Source organism: Equus caballus, chromosome 15 (assembly GCF_041296265.1).
Source record: "Equus caballus isolate H_3958 breed thoroughbred chromosome 15, TB-T2T, whole genome shotgun sequence".
In the NCBI taxonomy this organism is placed as follows: Eukaryota; Metazoa; Chordata; class Mammalia; order Perissodactyla; family Equidae; genus Equus; species Equus caballus.
This window is the reverse complement of record NC_091698.1, coordinates 29,816,655-29,831,289: the sequence shown is the minus strand read 5'-3', so window position 1 is coordinate 29,831,289 and position 14,635 is coordinate 29,816,655. Positions and strand designations below refer to the sequence as shown.

At 52.3% G+C, this 14,635-nt stretch overlaps 1 long non-coding RNA gene across 1 annotated transcript; it reads right to left on the bottom strand.

The window, feature by feature from the left end:
* Positions 1-6,096: 6,096 nt before the first annotated feature.
* Positions 6,097-13,658, bottom strand: LOC138917820 (uncharacterized). The gene is made up of 3 exons (XR_011426294.1): positions 9,064-13,658; positions 7,608-7,865; positions 6,097-7,044 (listed from the first exon to the last, which is right to left on the bottom strand). It is a non-coding gene; the product is annotated as an uncharacterized lncRNA (long non-coding RNA).
* Positions 13,659-14,635: the final 977 nt, after the last annotated feature.

Here is a 14,635-nt window from a genome sequence, read left to right as displayed (position 1 = left end):
CAGAGCACCTTCCTCACCGTGCTCTCCCTCAAGATTCTCCTTGAACAAACGCATTCCAGTCTCAAAAAGCTTAGAACTGCTGCGAGAACTATCATCCTCATGGAAAGCCACAACACGTTAAAGGCACTGAGAAGTCCTGCAGTAAAGAAATACAATGAACTTTTGTTTAGTGTTCTCCAAACTTATTTGATCACAGGACCCTTTTATTGAAGTAACAGTTTATAAAATCTTAAGATGGGAATTTCTGCACAACAGTCACTGGGCAACAGTCCCATCTGATCAGAACCATCGAGAACTGAGAGCCATTTGCATTGCTCTCCAGCTGAGCATGGAAAGGAGAAAACAAAGCGAGGGGCAAGACCAGAGAAGAGGTTCTTTCAGGGGTCCCAACCCATGGCCTTGGGCATGGAAATGCATGGCGGGCTCCATGTGCTCGCTGGCCTCCTCTGGGAAGATGGCTTTGGTGTTCACAGGCGTCCCAGGGCAGTGGGCTGCCAGCACTGGTCTGACACACAAGCAAGCCACGTGAGTGTGCCTGGCATGGTTTTGGCACATGGGCGGAGCTGCTTTAGGAAGGGTCTATTCTCGAACAGGAACTCACACACTCCAGAACGACAGCAAAACACAAGGCCACGCTTGCCCACAGGGCAGTTCCTCCTGTACGCTCAGGACAGGTCTTGTGGAAACAAGTGGTGTGGGGCTGGGGGTACGGAGCCAGACGGAGAGGGCTGGCCCCCTCCGAATTAGGGAAACACAGGTGCTGCTTCGGGTTCTCTGGAGACTTGAAAGGAAAAATGGTGGAAAACACTAGTTGATGAGCAAGGCATGAGTTTCCTAGTTTCTCTGCCAGCTCTTGGTGACCACCTACTGTGTGTAGGACAAACAGTAAGTATTGCAAAGTACTTTTGGCTTCAGATGTGCCTCTGGCACCCAGCAACCTCCAGCGGGGGAAAGGGCAGACCTGGACAGGTAAGAGCAAGGGCAAGCAATCCCTAGGGTCACCCCCTCCTGGAGACGGCAGGGGCTCAGGGAAAGAGCAGCTGGGTCTTTCCAGGAGACTCAAGGAAAGAAGTGGGACTCTTGTGACAAAGGGAGAGGCGCTCACAGGCAGCGAGCACAGCAAAAGCGAAGGCCCGGAAGCAGGACAGTCGGGTTTTGCTCTTTGAGTGGTGCGCTGGTGCGTGGGGGTCCTGGGATTCGAGGTGGAGGCAGGTCACAGACAGAGGTGAGGAGTTTGGATTTCTTCATGGAGAAGTCTCTTTGGTACCAGACGCCGTGCCAGGCAGGGTGCCTTGGCTTCAAGGAGCCAGCAGTCAGCCGTTTGAATGTTGGGTTGGGGTTGAGGACACCTGAGGGAGGAGGTGATGCGGGAGAGGGTTTAGTGTGGCACCCCATTTTGGAATGGGTGGGCGTGGTTGTGGGAGGGGAGCCCCTGAACGGAGAGAACCAGAGCTGGGAGAGGCCCAGGGGTCAGGCCGCGGGGCTGTGCCCAGAAGCCACCGCGGAGGAGAAGTAGTAGGGAGAGGAGGCGAGGTGCACCGCCCACTGGTGTCGGGGCTCGGGGTGTGTCAGAGCTTTGCACAGAGCTGGCGGCTGACTGTGGCCCCCACGCTGCATCCCACCCTTTATAGGTTTTTCTGACCTGCACAGTAGTTCTCAAGAATGAGGAAAACTTCACAGAGGTATCTAGATTCCTGGCTTCTCTTGAAAAATGGAAAGCCCTGGCCTTCTCAGGCCTGCACCTGGCTGCATCAGTCCCAGTGGAGCTGGTCACAGCGGCTCTGGGACGCAGGGACTGGGCCCTCAGGGCACCGTAGTCCCCGCTCTTCTGACTCTCACATCTGTTTACGACCCCCCGGGCCCCGGGGCCTTTGGGTTTGCAGCCTGGATGCGGATCGTGTGCACACAGGGCTGCCATTCCCAGGAGGGAGTGAACGTGTGGGTGTGAGTGAGAGTGTGTGTGAAATCCAGCTCACACCCATGTCCTTGCTCCCTGGCGTGTCTGTCCCAGGGAAGGGGCTCCTTTTTCTAGTCACACAAAGACACCGTGAGGATTAGAGGGGCTCTGTCTGCACATTCTCTCACGCGAGTGTTTCTCTAAGTTCTCTGTTGGCGGCGACGGACGGCGGAGCCCATGGGAAGGAGACGGCTCGGGAGCTGGGAATGACCGAGACTGTGTTCTCAGACACAGGTGTCTGGACAGCGTTAAAACCATGCGGGAGTCAGGAGGCTGGTGCACAGTAATGCTCAGCTCTGGGAGAGGTCGGTCATCCTCTGCCCTGAGCCATTTTTATTTTCCTATCTTGCCAACGAGGAAATGGAAGCTCACAGAGGTTAAGTGATTGGCCCCTGGGCCTGCCCTTAATACTGATATTAACATTAACAGCCGTTTTCCCGTCCTGGGCTGGGCTGAGCACGTCACACACGTTGCTCATTGAGTCCTCAGTCCATTACAGTCTGCTGCCGGTCTTCCCTGTCTCCATCTCCGAGGGGGAAACTGAGGCCAAGAAGAGCCTGTGTGGGTTCTAAAGCCATGCTCCACCACCATGAATAAGACCAACGGCCCACCCCAAGGGCTAATTAGTAAGCGCAAACATGGCATGAAAACCCAGGTCTTCAGTCTAGAATCTGTACCCCCTCCTACTGCATTTGTAATGCTAGCCTCCGGGTACCCTGAGCTGAGACAATTTGTGCAGGAAATTCCAAAATCTGAGCATTAACTGGAGTGTTTCTACCCATCGGGAATCTATGCCTTTCCTATGAGACAGACCAGCTGTGTGTGTGACTCTGGTCAGTGCAGGGGTTAAGCTGTGGCCCGAGTTAGCAAGACGGGGTTCCAGCCCCACCAGGGACTCGCTGGCAGTGTGACCATGGCCAGTCGCTTACCTCTCCAGGCCTCACCTGTCTCACCTGGGACGTGAGCGCAGCCACGGCCCTTGCGTCACGGGCTGTGGGGTCTGTTGAGGTGACACACGGGTGTGGCTCAGATCTGGCGCTTGGCCAACTGCCGCAGGTGGGGAGGGAGGCTCTGTGCCCCATCACAGGTGAAGGGGTGAGCATACGCCCATGAGCAAACGGGAGAACGTGAACCTTTCACAGCAAGGCTGGAGATGGCCCCGTGGGCACAATCAGCTCCACGGTGGCTCCTTCGTCTTGAACCGGTACAGACACACATCCCAGCAGAGTGGGGAGAGAGCTCCTGGCTGCTTCCTGCAGAGAAGCATTGTCCTTGATAAGGGTCCAGCCACTTGGGGAGAGGCCTGCCCTGTGCCCTTTGCCCTCCCACCCACCCCTGGCACTTAGAAATCTGTGCCTTCCTAACAAGCTGCCTTCTTCACCATGCATTGAGCTGTTCTGCTCTTCCAGAGCTTCTGTGTCCCAGGCCAGGTGGTCGCTCAGTTATTTTCACTCTGTCCCTAGGATCACCACTGATCTTTGTACAAAATCCCGAGTCCTCTTGCTCAGGATTTGGGGAGAATAGGAGCCCTGTGCCCACTTCCCAGCTCCCATTCACACACACTGGGGTTGGGGGTTTAGCCACCCTCCAGGGGGAGATCCATGTAGAGGGGACCATTGGTACCCCAGCTGTTGAATCTTGTTCTGGCATCCTTGAAGATACTGTAAATCTGTTTAAACGAAAAGAAAAAATTCCACTTCGTCACGCTGAAGCGGCTCTGACGAATGCAGGTCAGTGGAGCTGGGGTGGCCCTGAGGCCTTTGCAGTCTGGCTTGTTTGTCCAAGTACATCCTGCAAGTATGCAAAGCTCTCCAGCACCTGCCCTTGGCCCAGTTCCCATCCATCATGCATTCAAACCCGGGAAGGCCATTACAGTAGTCAGAGCTGTTGGCCTGGGCTGTTTTTTCCTCTCCAGACAGTGTCCAGGCGCCCATCCCCCCAGCAGAGGGGGAAATGCCACTGCAAGGAGCCAGGTCAGAGCTCTCTTGAGGGAGGAGCCCGAGGAGATGCAACCAGGTCGGGGTAGGACTCTGGAAGGCTCTGTTCTAACAGGCAGAAGGACAAGAGCATTCCCTCCCTTGGCAGCTGAGAAAGGAAGGCAGCGTGAGGGGCCTGGGGCGGGTTGGGTAGGGCTGTAGGAAAAAGAGAAAGAAGGACAGGACAGATGCTGGGGGAGAGGGAGAGAAAGGGAGGGGAGAGGAGGGGGGGACATCTCCAGTTCTGGGCTGGGAAAGTCTCCTAGAAGGAGAAGTCTGCGAGATATAGGAGGAAGGGAAGGACATGAGCATCTCTGAAGTCCCGCTCAAATATTCAGGTGCAGGTGATCTCTCATTAAAACAGCCAGAATCACGGAAGCTGCCAGCAATTTACCCATAGGGGGCATGGGGCATGGAGGTCTCAGGAGGCAGGGTTCTACGGAGGCTGAGAACCGGCGCAGGGTCATGGAACTTTCAGAGACAGAAGGCACCGGTCCTGAATGAGAAAGCTGAGGCCTGGAGACAGTAAAGTGACATCAGAGTGATTTGCCCCCAAATAATCCAGCCTGAATTCAAACTCTGAGTTCATACGACTATGCCATAATAAGACAGTTCAAAAATGTGATAAAGATGCAGCGAATCATTATGCTGTATATCTGAAACTAATATAATGTTGTACGTCAATTATATCTCACTAAAACAAAATATGATAAAGATAGATGGCAGACTGGCAACCAGTGTTCTCCCCGGGATGGGACTGCCCACAGCATCCTCCTGTACATGCTGAAGCCCTAAGATGATGTCATTTGATCTTGTCTCTAACAGATGTTAATTTTGCAACCTGGTGTGCTTTAAATGGTGTACTAATAAAGCAGAATTTACACATCTAAACAGTGACCTCGAGTACCTGGGGAAGCTGCATACCTAGATTTAGCAACTGAATTCACATTTGGTAATTGCTTTCAGAATCCACCCATGACGCATTCATTCCTGAGTGCCCATGGGAGCCAGACTCACATAGGTATTGGCAACTGAAAAATAAGTAAGACAGAGCTCCCACTGTGTAATTGTTAAACACCATGATGGTTATACCGAAGGTACTGAAGGGTGTCAGGGGGCCCAGGAGGGCAGGACTGCAACTGTCTGCTGAGCTGGGAGAGTTTGGTGGCGCTCTTTACCAAGTGCTGCCAGTAGCAGGCATCACTAATCAACCAGGCCACTCCTTCCCAAGGAAGCTGGACCAAGCTCAGCATCGTTCTCAGCCTAGGATTCCACTCATATACCATCCCTAATTTGCCATCTCGGGGATTCTAGCTGAACCCCCCCATTTTCCAGGGAGGAAACTGATGGCCAGAGGTTGGCAGCAGGCTGTGCTCTAGAATCCAGATCAGCTGACGCGGGAGCCTGAGCAGCTCGCAGAGACAAAAACCACCCGTAGGCAGCCTCTATTTTGCCCTCCTACCCCCACCCCCAGCCTAGGATCCACATAGAAAATTACATTCATAAGAGCAGAGCTTGGATTTTGCGATACTATAGAAAATAATTCATTTTTTAGTCTCAAGATTTTTTGTTATACCATACATATGCTTTTTGGAAAAATTAGAAAATACAGCTAAATAAAAAGAAAAAAATAAAGTCATCTATAATCTAACCACTGCCATTTACATCTCCACTTTGTTAAATATCTATCTTTCTAGGCGTTTTTCTCTCTGCTGATGCATCTGAGTGGTGTGCAACTGCAGAGTAATTCATTCATCCTATAGGCATATATGTGTATGTGTGTGTTTGTATATATATATCATATATATGATAAATATATGAATACACAAAAATACAGACACATACATATATATACACACGTACACATATGTACATGACCCTATTTGCACACTTGTTTGTAAGCTTCCTTTTCCGTTTACCAATATGTTATGAATACTCAGAGTTTCCCTCTGAATGCCTGCTCTGTGTCACTGTTAACATACCCTTCCTGCCCCCTATTCCCGGCACCAAGAACATTACTCGTATTAAACCCCTCCACCCAGGTGAGCCTCTCAGACACTGGGGGCCTGGGCTTGGCAAACACAGTCCACACAGAGGGCCATTGGGCCAGAGACGGAGCGAGCCAAAGGGACGGAGAGTTCCAGATAACAGAGTGCAGAGCAATGCCATGGCCCACGTCCAGCAACCGGGAGAAACAGAAGTGGGGAGCAGGAGCAGCGTGATGGCACAACATTGGCGTTCTCTTGCCTGATGCGCATAAAGAGCCAATTATTATGGCATCAGCTTTTGCAAAAAGAATAAAGCTTTATTTTGAAGTCGACTAGCAAGGAGACAGGAGGCAACATTCTCAAATCTGTCTCCCTGATCCAGAGTTTGGGGCAAAATTGAAGACATTAGGGAGAACAGGCTGGCATACGGAAGCGCTGGCGGGCAGTTTCGATTGGAGGGCTTTAAACGTTTTATAGGAAGGCTTTAAATGTTTATGGCAAGGTTTTAAACATTTATGGCAAGGTGTGGAAGAGGCTTTAACACCGGATCTTCCCCGACAAGGGACTCCTCGCTTCTGATAAGAGTCCGACTCTCAAGTTCCCGTCGCATCCCAGTCCTTTGGTTCCGTGGTGGAGAATCTTTGGTTCCGGGGTCATTTCAGATCAAGATTTTCTCCTCCGCACATGCTCTGGTTATATGACTTGCAAATTTTTGGCTTGCCCCTGAAAAACCTTCTGGCGATAAGATTGGGTCAGCTTGAGCTGGTCCTACAGGGCCTGTGGTTACAGTGGTCCAAGGCTGTGTCTGCTAGCCAGGAGCAAGGGCATCCAGGCAGCCTGCTCTCTGGCCTCTGCTGCTCCGTGCCTCCAACCAGGACGTGGTCCAGCAGAGCAAGGCTACCAAACGGCGAGTCAAAGGTGGGGCATGAGAGGACAGCGCCTTATGGAAGAGCCGATTCTCAGAAGGTCTCCACCCTCCAGAAGAGTCTGCAGAATGAAAAGCACGGAGAACCCATCACCCAAGACTTGACTGAGGAGCTAGATTTACTGGAGGAGCCCAATTTAAAACAAAGAAGTCCAGAGGAGAAAAAGCATCCTGGTTAAATTCGTCTATGTTTAAAAGCTGGAAAAAGGAAAAAAGAAAACACATAATTAGAGCACTGAAGTCTCACCGTCTAGAAATCCACGTGGGTCCAGCCCCACTGGATGAGGAGGTGCACACCATGCCTGGGAGGTGTGTTTTGAGAGAAGGCTGGGAGCACCTGGCACGTGGTGGCCATCAACTGGGTCTTACTCTCTCTCTCTCTTTCTTTTCCCCACTCCTCTAAAGGGCATTAGACTAAACACTTCTTGAGAACAGAGACCTCACTCCCCTGCTACCCCCAATAAGAACCTATGCAAAACAGCTCCACCATAAGCACGTTGAGTTGGCGGCCCTTGCAGGAAAGCAAAATGAAGAATGAGGATGTCGGAAAAGACCCTTGCCACGTGATGCCGGAGGTTTTGGATGAGCTCAGAGCAAAGAGACCCCGAATCCAGCCACAACCCCTGGCAGAGACTTTGTGTGTGCCACACTGGTGAGTGGTGTGAGAGGGCCAGTCACAGAGATGAAGAGCAGAGACCATGGAAGTCACTGCAAAAATGAAAGGTCAGTGTCTGGAGGACCTGGAATGGAACAAATCTTACCTCTAAAACAGCCTCAAGGATCACATGTTTAAGGGTTTTCCAGAAAGACTTTTGGACAGAACAAGCTGAGGAAGTACTGGGCTAGGATATGAGCCCTCAGACAGCAGCCGCATCTGTGGTCTCAGCTGCTGCGGGCAGTGACCGTGACTCCAGCATTGGCTCTTCACCATTTCCCTCCACACCTCTGAAAACACAGAAGGGCTTTACCCACTCAGAAGGAGAGCCCACGTAGGTGCTGGCACTGCAGCGATGGAGGCGCTAAAGGAAGGAGGAAAAAAGGGATGAGGTGGTCCAGAACACAGGCACAGCCTGTTGGGGACATCTGGCTCATTATTCTCCTTTGTGCATGGTTGAACAAGCTGGCACGTGTGTTTGGGCAAAGGACTGAAAGGGAGGCTGCAACCCGACCTCACCGCCCAGGAAATGTCAACTAGGAGTGGGAAATGGGTGCGGGGACTTGCCTTTGGACTTTGCTAACAGGGTGGGAAGCAGGAATGAGAGAGATTCCTCCCACAAAAATCTAAAAACCAAAGGGTCAGATGGGTCAAGTTTCAAAATTGGAAGGGCTGGTGAAGAAAAATCCCCAGAAATCACCAAGGTCATGAGGGAAGAGGGCGAGAAAATGTGTCCGTTAGAAGAATTTACACTGGGAAGCCAGGTTGAGGCTCGCACCAGATGTGGCTTCCTTCATTCATGTTACTCACCACATTGGTTTGGCCTTGGCTGCTCATCTGGATGCCCCATGGACTGCAAGCTCCCTGCAGGGCTGGGTTTTATTTGTAGAGGGATCCTGGGCAGCGCCAGCAGGATATACAGCATCTCCATGCATCCATCCTGAGAGGTCCACCTCAAGGGCCAGCCCACCCATCCCCAGCTAGGAGCCACCTCCTCCTGCTCTGGCGCTCCACCAGATGTCTCCCCCTCTCTTGGGGCATTCAGCCCTTTCAACGTGACCTAGGACTCCGTGGGTAGGTCTTCCTTCCTCTAACACATTGGGAGTGATCTGAGGATGGGATCCGTGTCTAATTAATGTTATCTCCAATAAAACCTAGCACAGAGTCTGCCATAATGTAGGTATTCCATAAATGTTTGCTAAATGAACGGGACAGACACTACGTACTTAATGAAGGCAAAGTGGTTTACAGAGCAGTGCTTCAGGCAGCTTTCAACCTGGATAACGATCTTTCTTCCTTTCCCTGTACCCTCAAGCAATCATCAGGTGATTCATTGAGTATCTACTCAGTGGAGATACAATGATTAGAAGACAGGGACCTTGCCCTTCAAGGAGACAACACTTGAGGTCACATGGTCAAGGTGACCTCAGACACACGTGATGTTGGAGGCTGGGCTGCACGGGAAGCAGACTCTGAGATGGAGATTGTATTAATTCGCTAGGGCTGCCATAACAAATTACCACCAACCGGAGAGCTGAAATAACAGAAACGGATTGTCTCACCATTCTGGAGGGTAGAAATCTGAAATCAAGGTGCTGGCAGGAGTGGTTCCTTCTGAGGTCTGTGAAGAAGAATCTGTTTCAGTGCCTCGCCTTGGCTTGTAGGTGGCCATCTTCATGTTCACATGGTGTTCTCCCTGTGTGTGTGTCTGTGTCCAAATTTCCCCCTTTTATAAGGACACCAGTTATGCTGGATTAGGGCCCATCGTAATGGCCTCATCTTAACTTAATGACTTCATCAAAGACCCTTCCTCCAAACGAGGTCACATTCTGAGGTTCTGGGGTGAGGACTTTAACACAGGATGCAATTCGACCTACAACAGAGGTTAGCAGGCAGGATGTTTACTAGGGGCATCCTCAGGATCAACAGCTGTGGATGGAGGTGGAGGAAATGGGAATAGGTGGTGAGAGAATAGAATGGCGACGAGGGGCCAACAGCCTCAGCTGACCTCAAAGGGGATTCTGGGGCTAGAATGACCCTTCAGAGTTGTCCCGAGTTGGGCCAAGATGGGCTTGCTTTTATACCCCCACACTGATGAGTGGCCTCCCCAGGAAGGGGTCTAACCTCACCTCTGCAGCTGAGGCAGACCCTGACGGGGCCACAGCTGGAAGCTGCCAACAGCACAAGTCCTTCCTTGTGGGTGGGACGTCACAACCTCTAGCATGGATGATGGTTACATATCACAGAGACAAACCCAGCCAAGGCACTGCAGACAGTGGGGGTCATGGTTTCCTCCCCATGGGGAGAGCAGGAAAGACTTCACACAGCAGGTGTTCTTTGCCCCTGAATTGATGGGATGGGAAGGACTGGCTCCTGAGAAGCAGGCAGGGGCCTCTGGGCACTGTGGGGACTTCCCAGGTGGGGAAACAGAGAGGAAAGAAATACGGCATAACTGAGTGGGGCCAGTATAACCAACTCTGAACATGTGCGATGGGCCGGAGCAGAGAGTCTATAGAGAGGAATGAAGCCTGGAAAATAAGGTTGGGGCCTGAGCGTGGGGTCCCTACTGCCCAGCACAGAGGTCAGATCTCAGATGGGCAAGAGATGGGGGCCACCAACATTTCTAAACAAGACAATGACATGATCAGAGCCACAGTCAAGCAGATGGCCAGCCCGGCGCTGTATGAAGTGAGTTTCTATTGAGAGAAGCAAAGGCCAGAGAACTGTTGAGTTCTAGAAGTGTCAGGGAGAGGAGGGGAAGCCTCTGGAGGGGTGGAGGTGGACCAGTGGGGATGCGCAGGAGAGGGACCGCTGAGGAAGATGCCGAGGATGTGCCAAGGGGCGGCAAAGGAGGAGGGAGGGGAAAATTCGACCCTGAGGATGGGAGGTTTTCAAGCAGAAAACTCGGATGGGAAATAAATCTGAAAGACAGGACAGTTTCTGTGGAGATACTCAACAGGCAGTTGAAAATGTGGGATGAGAATTTGAGAACCAACCAGGGCTGAGATGATGGGTTGGGAGCTCAGCCGCAACAGAAGTCCCAGAGAGAGCCAAGACATGACTGCTTTCTTAAGGGACTTCCACTTGGGAAGACAAGACCGACGTAATAAGCCATCAGCCCCAAATGGGCAACCCCACCCACGGAAGAGCTGAATGGAAGTGTGCGGCTGCTGCTGGGGCGGCTCGGGCAGCGGTGGGGGAAGAGGGCATCTGAGTTGCATCTTGAGGGAGGGATGGAATCTGCTTAGGAATGGGGGAGATGGGGAGCGACTTGGGCCAAAGACCTAACAGAGCCCTGAGGAATGGAGAGAAATGGCTGGAAGTGCTAAACAGCTTGAGGGTGGAGCACTTGCTCTCAGAGCTGATGGAATGCAGAGAGCGGATGAGTTGGAGAGGGTGCCACTGACTGAACCATGAACGGAGAGGAGCTGTAGAGAAGAACTATTTCTCTCCTCACAACACTTCTGATGCCAATGAGAGGGTTTCCCATACAATTCTCCAGTTCTCTGTGAACACCAACTTGATGTCCTACAATTTAATTCAGTTCTGACTCTAACTACCTGGAGATAAGACCCCACAGGTTAAGGGCTCAGTTCCACAAAACTCCCCCCATTTCAGAAGCCAATCACAAGTCGTGGGTCCCCGGGTTACGCACACTTCTGTCTGATTTAGCCATAAATCAGGGGTTCCCATGACCCTCTCCTCAGGCCTGAGAATTTGCTATAAGAGCTCACAGAACCTCATGAGACAGTTTACTTATGATTACTGGCTTATTATAAAGGATACCATAAAAGATACAAATAAACAGCCAGATAAAGAGGTACAGAGGGTGAGGTCTAGAAGGGTCCTGAATGTAGGAGCTTCTGTCCCCATGGAGTTTGGTGTGCGCCACCCTCCCGGGACATGGATGCATTCACCGACCAGGAAGCTCTCCACACCTCTTCATTTCGGGTTTTTATGGAGGTTTCATTACATAGGCACAGCTGATTAAATCATTGGTGATTAATTCAGTCCCTAGTCCCCTCCCCTCCCTGGTGGTTGTGAGGCGGGGCCGAAATTTCCAACCCTCTAAACACAGCATTGGTTCCTCTGGCAACCAGCCTCCATCCTGAAGGTGTCTAGAAGCTGCTCCTAGAGTCACCTTATTAGCTTAAATTCAGGTAAGGTAGAAAGGGGCCTGTCCTCAATAACAGAGGTCACTCCTCTCACTCCCATCATTCCAGAGGTTCCAAGGGCTTTAGGAGCTCTTCTGCCAGGAACGGGGGATGAAGACCACATGTCTATTCTTGGTGTATCACAATATCACAGTATTTGAGGACTTGGCCCTGGTCTCAGGTACACAGAGCAGGTAAGGAACACAGAGGTCTCACTCCATCCAGAACCCTCCTTCTGGAGCAGCTGGGGTTGCGCCCGATCAGCCCCTTGGCCTGGCTCCCGACTAGTCCACCTGCTCCTTCACTGGTCTTTCCTCCCCGCACCCATGAGCCCACCTCCACATCAGAGAAGTCTGGCTCTCACTTGTAATCCTCATATGTCTCTTTCCTACCACACGTCAGGCACTCTGCTCGTTGCAGAGCAGCTTCTGACCCAGTCGGGACTGAGAGAATCCTTGCTCTCCATTTAGCTGCTGGAGACCAGGGGCTCTCCTCCTTCGTAGATGTCCGGGCTGTCCTAGTGGGTACACACCAGCCACCTACGTGATTCCATTGACGTTAACCCTTTATAGATGGCCTCAGTGGCAGCAGCCACCAAGGAGAGGGACTCACCTTCCATAACTCTCTTCCCTCCACACCAAAACCCGCTCTCAAGGAAGGATCGGGAACTGCTTTGCACTAAGTAGTAACAACAGGCAACAGTTTACCAGGCTCTTGTGTGGGAGAAGAAATCAAAGCTAGGGGGCAGTGGGCTGCAACACACTGCTAGTGACCCCTATGAAGCATTTCCATCATTCAAAGTCCTTTCTCAGTGGCCCACCAGAATTTTTTATGTCTTTTCCCTCTTTCACCCATTTTCTGCCAGCTCTAGCCTCCCCAGCTGCTCCTGTCTTCTCAGGGACTCCCAATCTTCCCCCACATTGCAAGCTTCCATGCCTCCCACCTCTCAGCCCCAGTCTTTGCTCTAGAACTCTCATGGCCAACCCATCACCATGAACAAGGCCTCCCGCCATGGCCTGACACACACAGGTGGGGAACAAGGCCTCCCCTGATGCTCTGCCACACACAGATGGGGAACAAAGCCTCCCCCCAGGGCCTGCCACACACAGATGTGGGGAAAGGGAACTCACACACTGGGTGAGAGGCACAGGCAGAGGAGCAGGGAGGCCGAGGGTCCCACCATCCCTCTTAGCTGCAGACACAGTGTCCCTGCTGCCAGCAGCCAGGCAAAACCTCTGGCCTTGTCTAAAACAGATACCAGGACCCTCTGCCTCAAAGGTCGTTGAGGCCTCAACTTCCAGAACTTCCACTCAAGGACGGGCAGTCCTGGATTTTCCACGAGGGCGCCTCCTCTCTGCCAGGCGCTCTGAGGGAGACTCGGCACGCAGGCCTTCCTCTGCGATTCCAGTCGAACTTTCTCTTCCTGCAGTCTAAGGAAATAGGCAGCCCTTCCCTCCTTGTAATAAATGCCTCTGCGTATCTGAAGACAGTAGTTAAGTCATTCTTGAGCTTTCCCATCTCCAAACTAAACAATCTCGGCCCCCGTAACCTTTCTTGGCAAATTTTAAGGCCCATGTGCAGAGGAGAAGCAAAACAAAAGCGTCTGGTAGGGAAGGCCTCCCACCCCCAGCGCAGACTGCGGCTGGAAACTCTGTCCGCGCTCAGGTCTTTAACTCCGTGTGAATTCAGTAGCCGCAAGCGTCAGGCGGTGAGAGAGCAGGTGCGCCTGCGCCGCAGGACCCAGTGTCAGTGTCGGCGCCCGACGGGGCCCGCGTCGCTTCTGTGATCCGACGCATTTGCGGGGATGAACAGGCACACCGGGGAGTGACCCGGGAGCCCACTGTGCTGAAACTTCCTGCCCGGGTCCTTTGGGGGTGGAATGGGCCCCAAGAGCCTCTGGAGAGCCAGGCCGCCTGCTGGGAAGGCTGCCCTCTGACCCCACAGAAGCCGGCAAGACCGGTTTTCCAGGTCCTTTCGCGGGAGGCCAGGAACCTTCCCCTTCGGCCAGCTCTCGCCTGGGGGAGGCCTCCTGCCGCTTGTAAATCAAGCAGCCGCTGGTGCTGAGCGCCCTGCGGGGTCCAGATTCCTTCCGGTGCTGGCTTTCTCGGGGTACCCTTCCCACATTCTCCGGGGGTTGTCTTGGGAGACCCAAGGACAGTGTGTTCTCTGTCCTCCAGTTTCGCCTGCCCGCGGGCAGCCTTGCCACGGGCTAGTTGTCCTTCTTTTGGTCTCCAGGGCTTCTTTCTTCCTGCGAAGCGCGGTTTTGGTGGTTCAGGCTGAGCTTCCAGGCCAGGCGCGTCGCATTACAAGTTCATACCATCGTTTACACCAATTCAGTACAAAAAAGTTATTTGCAGAATCCCTATAATTCTGTGGGCCGTTCTAGTTATACCCAGAAGTGGATACAGAGCGGAGGGTAAATTAGTGCATCCCTCCTTCTGTCTGTGCCTTGAACTTCCAGCTTGCTGCTCTGGCTGTGGGCACCTGGCTTTGCAACAGCGGACTGGTCTTTAAGGAGACATAGTTTGGGCCAATATAGCTCCTAAGTAGGAGACTTCAACTGGTGCTCAACCAAAGAGAAGCACCTTTTTCAACGCTGGAGAACAAATGGGCCGTGTGGACTTTTCCACAGCAGGGGAGATGATTTCAAACATGATGCCTCCATCAAGGTTTTCAGAAGTTTCGACTTTATGAAAAACAGGCCTTGGGGATGACTTTAGAATTTACCCCCAGGTAGAGGGCTAGGTCTCAGCCCCCAGATCATCAGCGCCAGGCAGCGCCACAGCTGTCTTCCTTTCTTGTATCCCCAGCACTCACTGTGCCTGGCACTTAAGGGCCCTTAATAAGTACTTTTTTACTTCATTGAATAGGTGAATTAGCTCATTAGCGATGCAGAGTCCCATGTGGGTATTTATGGAGTGCCTGCTGTGTGCATTACACTATGGGTGGTGAGGGACAGGGATTCAAAGAGAGGCAAATC